Source organism: Pantherophis guttatus, chromosome 3, assembly GCF_059756535.1.
Source record: "Pantherophis guttatus breed Tessera chromosome 3, ASM5975653v1, whole genome shotgun sequence".
In the NCBI taxonomy this organism is placed as follows: domain Eukaryota; kingdom Metazoa; phylum Chordata; class Lepidosauria; order Squamata; family Colubridae; genus Pantherophis; species Pantherophis guttatus.
This window is the reverse complement of record NC_142065.1, coordinates 78,044,545-78,051,429: the sequence shown is the minus strand read 5'-3', so window position 1 is coordinate 78,051,429 and position 6,885 is coordinate 78,044,545. Positions and strand designations below refer to the sequence as shown.

Below are 6,885 nucleotides of genomic sequence, written 5' to 3'. Positions count from 1 at the left end.
ATCTTTCAGATTGGCCATTCAGCTGTATTTGGGTGCGTTCCCCCCATGTGATTTCCTTGTTGGCTAGATCTGATTATAGCATTGCGGGCTCCTAAAACTGCATGGGACATAACAGTCAGCAGGATTATAGGACAGTCTGAGCAAATGAGACAGTTGACAAAGAAAGATAAAGACCACATTTCTAACAACAAGTAGCAACCTGCAAGCAAATTGATGCTACGATATTGAAATGACACCAGTGCTTAGCAAGGACTTCTTTTTAGTCATTTGTTCAACTGTATCAATGCATCAATTTTTGATGTTAATAGCAAATGAAAGAATGCCTTATGCAGCTAGAACAGAGCTTTGTTGCTATGAATAGTTCTGATATGCAGATAATTACTTTCATTGCTATGTTTATGCCCTCAGCTGTAGCAGACATCTCTGTCACAGTGTTGTCTGCTAATCAGCCATTTTATTAGCTGGTCTTTCCAAGGAGAAGATCTGTTCTTGCCTCCTCTGTTTTGGAGAGCCAAATATCTTACCACATCCAGCATTTTGTTATGCCGATATAATGATATGAATTTATTCATTGCAAGGCATTTTCATATTTGCATCTATCCTTCTCCCAAAAGGTGAATTTCAGCTTATTAAAGCCAGGTTTTAGAAATGTTGAGGGCTGCATTTCTCATATACAATCCCAACCACACACATAGACCTTCATATCATAGCCTATTTTTTTTAAAGAGCCAACAAAGAGAGTGTTTTATTTACAAATATTTTAAAGTCAATGTTCAAGGTGGTTCCATTATAGGGTGGATATCAGATTTAGTAGGCTTGAAAACTTTGGGAAAACTTTCTAACAGCAGAGCAAGGCTGAGAACACTGTTGTGTTTTGGAAGTGGAGAAAGGCAAAGACCAAGTAGTTACAGAGAGAAGAACAAAGCTGCTGAATTCCTTTGTTGGTTACATCAGAAAGACTGTCATGTTAGCATGTATAAGGAGCATCTCTAATAAATTTCAAAATGCTTCTTTGCTGACCCGACTAGCTATATTCTTCCTTTATTTAGAGCGTGTGGTTTGGCATAAATGCTGAATCCCTTTCTGACATTTCTCAAGGTCCTTTAGCCTCCAAGCTTGTCTTGATTTCCACAAGACAGCTGCAGTTTTCAGAACTTCGTAAAACTTCTCCTGCCAATTATCCCCATCAAAAAGAAAAGTAGGAGCCACATTCTTTCTTTCTTTCTTCTCTCTCACTCAACATGCTTACGTTAGCTGCCTATTAAAGTTATATGTAACCTCTATGTTCTTAACAGACTTTGCCTTCTGGTGATGGCTGCCTCATAGGACTGGATCACAGGAAATCTGGTCTTGCTATGGCTGTTGTTCTGTCCGCATTTGAAAGGCACCCTTCACTTATTCAGTGAAGAAGTAGTAGTTTGTTAAAGATGCAGTGTATAGTCCTAACTTGACACTAAAACATGTTATCTGACCATGTTATTTTAAAGATATTACTTTAATTGATTATTTCATGTATCAAATAAATTGACATTATTTTATCTTACTCTAATTGGATAATTGGGGGGAGGTTTAAAAGTGAATCACTTAGAGGGTTTTCCTGTTACCAATAGTCTCCTTTCACCAAGTCACGTTTAATGAGGAGACAGTTCTGTATCCCAAATATTTAAATACATTAAGCAGATATGCATTCTGCTATGCTAGAAAACGCATCCTAGCACTTCACCTCTATGTACCCAAACATGTATTTTCAATTCCATATGGTAAGTAGAAAATGCACAATATCATTGCAATCATTCTAATAAGTCACATTTCTATGACTAATTATTCAAGAACTTCTAACTTTAAAAAAAAATAACATGTTGAAATTTCTGAGTTTTCATTAAAAAGGAGTCTTTTCTATATCACGAAAATCTGATGAGACTTAAAAGTTTTGTACTATCAATCATCTGGAAAAGGAAAGAGGGTACTGTTTTCACAAAACTGGCCCAAAAAATTTAGAAGAAAGAAAAATCTGAAGAAAAAAAAATATTATGACAATGTATTAATTTTGCAAACTAATGTCCAGGAATGAGTTAAAAATAGCTTAGAAAAAAAAATCCATGGGAAGATGTTATTGAGATATATAAGTCATGAATTGTATCGAAAAGCTTTTATTTTTCTCTTCAAATACTAGGACAAGTGCCATCTAGTCAAGTTCATTAGAGGGAGATTTAAAAGAACACCCCCCCCCCCATAGTACATGTTGTAATTCATCTGGAGAATTCATTATCACAAAGTATAGCAATAGCTCCCTCCATGATAACCTTTAAAAGAGATTTGGATAAATACAAGGACAACCCCAAAGACTATAAGTCAATTACTTCCCATCTGAAAGCAAGCTAGCAAACCTCCAAATATCAGATATACAGATATACAGTGACACGACCATAGCTTCAACTGCTTCTTGTGAGCATCTTAGAAGTATCCATTGGGCCACTGTGAAAAACAAAATATTGGACTAGAATGGGTACAGAGTTGATGTTACATTCTTATAATCTTCCAGCTTTTAGAACAACAGGGCTTCTTTAAGCTTCACAACTGACAGAGTTTTATCAAGTTCAAGTAGGCACAAAAAGCCAAAATAATGTCAAAGTGAAACTAATCCAGTATTTTCTTTAATATCTATTTTACCCCTTGTGCCATATATTCTGATACAGCCGAGAGATAAACACCAAAAAAAAAAAAAAAGACTAGGATTACAGGTTTGGAACCTTTTGTTCAGGGACAGTAAATGAGGATCATCTGGTAATTTCAGTACTGAATTTCAGTAAAACCATTCATGAGAGGTTGCTGTTCAACTTTTTCATAAAAAAGAGAAATGGAGAACCCTCAGCCTTCATAGCTGTTCCATTGCTTTACAGAATTTGCCTTTGGAAACTTTTTTTTCCTTTATATTTAAATGAAATCTAACTTATATCCATTCATTTTGTCCTTTGTTTCTATAGTCATGAAGAATAATCCTTGCTGAACTTTCCTGTAGCTTCCTTTTATGTATCTGAAGATGGCTATTCTCCTAAATCTCCTTTTATTCAGACTGGGCATCCATGAGGTACGTCTTCAAATCCCTGTATCATTTTTGTTGCTTTCCTCCAAACAATCTTTAAATTGTTAATATCCTTCTGGAAATGTGATGTCAAGACTCATATATGGTACTCTATTTAGGTATTACTTTAGCACAATGGCTAGATAGAAGCAAGGACAGCTTTCATGTACCCCAAAGACAACAAATGGTCAAATTTTCAGTCCAGGCTGTGTAAAACAGGAAAACAGCAAAGTGGATTTTCATTTTGCTGTTCCTTTTCAATCTACATTGCTGGCCTCTGAGTGTTCCCATCTCTTGTCCTCAAAGTATCATTTCATCTCACAGATTTACAGGGGGCAGCACTGGCACTTCTGCTCTTCTCTCTCCTGTGGCCTTCTCCATTCCAATTCTTGTTTATCTTGTCAGATTCTGTGAGCGTGGTTTATATCCTGACGTTATTCCCTTGTTTTGCATCTGTCTTGTCAGACTACAGGATGGGGGCAGATAGTTTTGAAGCCTGTTTTCTATATGGCAGTCTCCTTTGCCATCATTTTTCACTGCTCTATTGTACAGTTGCTCCCTCTGCTCTTGGCATGGAGCATCTCTGCCCTCCCGATGCTCTCCAGATTTGTCGGCAGCCATGAACTGCTCACACTTGCTTGCAATCAGACAGCATCTAGATAACCTTCTCTTGGGGGAATTTAACCAAAGATTGTCAGCTGAAAGTTTCTCCCTTCCAGTTCAATCTCTCCAGACTCTCATTTAAATTAATAGTTAGAGATGAAGGGATGGAAAAGAAGCAAGGCAATGTTTAAAAAAAATCCTTGGAGGTTTAACTTTATGCATTTAAAGCTAATCCTGCAATGCATGAAAGTCTGTGTATTGCTGAAGGAAGAGGAAAGAGACAGGAGGAAGGGGAAAAGGACCCCCTCTGAAACCTACCAGAGTTGAACTGCTAATCCAGTTGAAAGAATGTTGGCTATTTCTGTCTCTTTCTGATCATCCACTTTGCAGGTTGCCTGCAGGGGAGGTGACAGGTTTCTCACCTTTGCAGCTGGCTCAGTGGAAGAGAATGAAGAAAGAACACAGAAGCAGAGAATTTCAACTTGTTTTATTATCTTTGAAGGAGCTTCATGAATACAGTTCTTTAAAGAGAACCCCATAGGTGCTACATGCTTTGCATCTTGGAGTATAGTTCATGATCATCAGAAGTAATGTAATTCAGACACAAAAATATAAGGTGAGGTTTCCCTGGTTCTTCTTTATTCTAAACGGTTGCCTGAAGACCCAAGTTTTGTGCTCTGGCCCTACTCAGCTAAAGCTGCTAGACCTGGGATGTGGAAATCTGGACGATCATTCATGGGAAGGAAAGAGGTGGAGGTTTCTCTCTCTGTGTGTTTTGTAGGTTGGATCAGTAACTTAGCTTATCAATAGCATGCTAGGGGTTGCACACTACAATATATGGGGACCCCTGCAAAAGATGAAAGGGGAAAATGCAAAGAAATGGAAAGAAGCAAACAAAACATTTTTATAATGTAAATTATATTAACCCTAATGTATGCAATGTTTTTACATTCTGTCCCATTAAAAACTACAGTTTAGAAGTGCTCCAGGAAAGTTTGAGCAGTACACGCGAACTTGAGGAGGCATATGAAGCTGGGCTTTCTGGTTCTATACCCTGTTGGTCTAAAATATAACCTACAACCATCCTTTGCTGCCAATGCATTCACTTTCACTAACAACATTATGGAATTTAGGGCTATAAGTTGGACCACAAATACATCTCATTTGGGACTGTCTTTCCACCTGATTTTTTTTTTTCTCGGTAGAGAAATACATGCTCTACCTTGAGTGACAGAACTGATCATTTATTTAAGTGGGCTAAACAAAATATTGCCAGATGAGTTATCTTTCCATTGGAACTCCTTATTTTTAGTGGATTTCTACATCTCTTTTTCCTGCCCATTTCTTGTAACCAGTTTCCAGGAGAAATGGTAAAAGCAACAGCTATGTATTTCCCAAGGCGCTCTCTCTCTCTCTCCCTCTCTCCCTCCCTCCCTCTCTCCCTCCCTCCCTCCCTCCCTCTCTCCCTCCCTCCCTCTCTCTCTCTTTCTCTCTCTCTCTCTCTGTGTGTCTCTGTCTCTCTCTCTCTGTGTGTGTGTGTGTGTTTTGGCCTGGCTTAAGTGAAGTCACTTGTCACTTTGTTTCTAATACAGGAATCAGCCAAACTAACTGTTGGATACAGAAATCATGCAATTCACTCTGAAAACTAGATCAGAACTTCTGAAATGACAGATATGTTCTGGGTCATGTTGAAGACAGCACAATCAACCTGCATTGCAGGTCAGAAATAAATTCAAGGAAAGAAAGTGTTTCTCTGCTATGATCTGGAAATGAAGATGGATACTCTTCAGACCTTTGTGTTCAACAGGACATCAGGGAGAACAAGCTGAAAGTGATTGTCCAGGTGGATATATAGAATAGACTTCTCATGGGATGGGGCTCTATAGCTAGAGAACTAGTGTAAAAATATTACCATGAAAACACTGCTATGGTGAGAGGTGGTCGCCATGGCAGTGCTGGCTTCTAACCCCCACAACCCCATGGTCTTCTTTGATGTCACCATCAGTGGGCAGGAATTGGGCCACATGAAGGTGGAGCTCTTTGCCAACCTAATGCCCAAGAGGACCGAGAACTTGAGGCAGATTTGCATGGGTGAATTCAAGGAAAAATGGTGCTCCCATCAGTTACCAAGGCAGCACTTTTCACAGGGTTATAAAGGATTTCATGATCCGAGGAGGTGATTTTGTAAGTGGAGATGGCACCAGAGTGACCAGCATCTATTGGGGACTCTTTGCTGATGAGAACTTCAAACTGAAACACTTGGTGCCCGGCTTGTTCTCCATGGCGAAAAGCAGTCCCAGCACCAACAACTGCCAATATTTCACATGCTCCAAGTGTGATTGGCTCAATGGGAAACGTGGATTTCGGTAAAACTAATCAATGGGCTTCTAATCATGAGGAAATTTGAAAATGTGCCCACTGGGCCAAATAATCAACTGAAACTCCCAGTGGTGTTCTCTCAGTGAGGAGAGGTGTAGGTTGATTTTTTTCTTCATCTGGAGATGCCAAGCGGTTCCCAGCCGCTGATCCTTCATCCCCACATTCCATGTGCCTTCCCCTCCCCTTTGTAAATAAAAATATTTCTTAAAAAAGAAAAGAAAAAGAAAACACTGCTGTAGTATTTCTTAGTACAGGTAAACCTCGACTTAACAACCCTTCATTTAGTGCCAATTCGAATTACAACTGCACTGAAAAAAATGACTTACAACATTCATGGCCAGGGGACATGTTATTGGTCATTTGCAACCATCCCAGCCAGCTTCTGATAAGCAAAGTCAATGAGGTTGGTCTGCTTCGCTTACAACCGCATGATTTACTGAGCAACTGCAATGATTCACTTAACTGTGGCAAAAAAGGTTGAAAATCAAGTAAGACACACTTGCCTTGCTTAGCAATGGAAATTCAGGTCCCAACTGTAGTCCTAAATTGAGGACTACCTTAAAACCATCAAGACAAATGTTGATATAAAATAGTTCCACCAAAGTCCTGTATTAGGTTGTTTTTCTACGCAAAGCAATAGCACACACTCTTTTTCCTCCTCACAGTATTTTTCTTTTATGTACACTGAGAGCATATGCACCAAGACAAATTCCTTGTGTATCCAATCATACTTGGCCAATAAAGAATTCTATTCTATTCTATTCTATTCTATTCTATTCTATTCTATTCTATTCTATTCTATTCTATTCTATTCTATTCTA

At 38.7% G+C, this 6,885-nt stretch overlaps 1 pseudogene; it reads left to right on the top strand.

Annotated features, from left to right (window-relative positions):
- The first annotated feature begins 5,631 nt into the window (after window positions 1–5,631).
- Window positions 5,632–6,162, top strand: LOC117677348 (peptidyl-prolyl cis-trans isomerase H pseudogene; annotated as a pseudogene).
- Window positions 6,163–6,885: the final 723 nt, after the last annotated feature.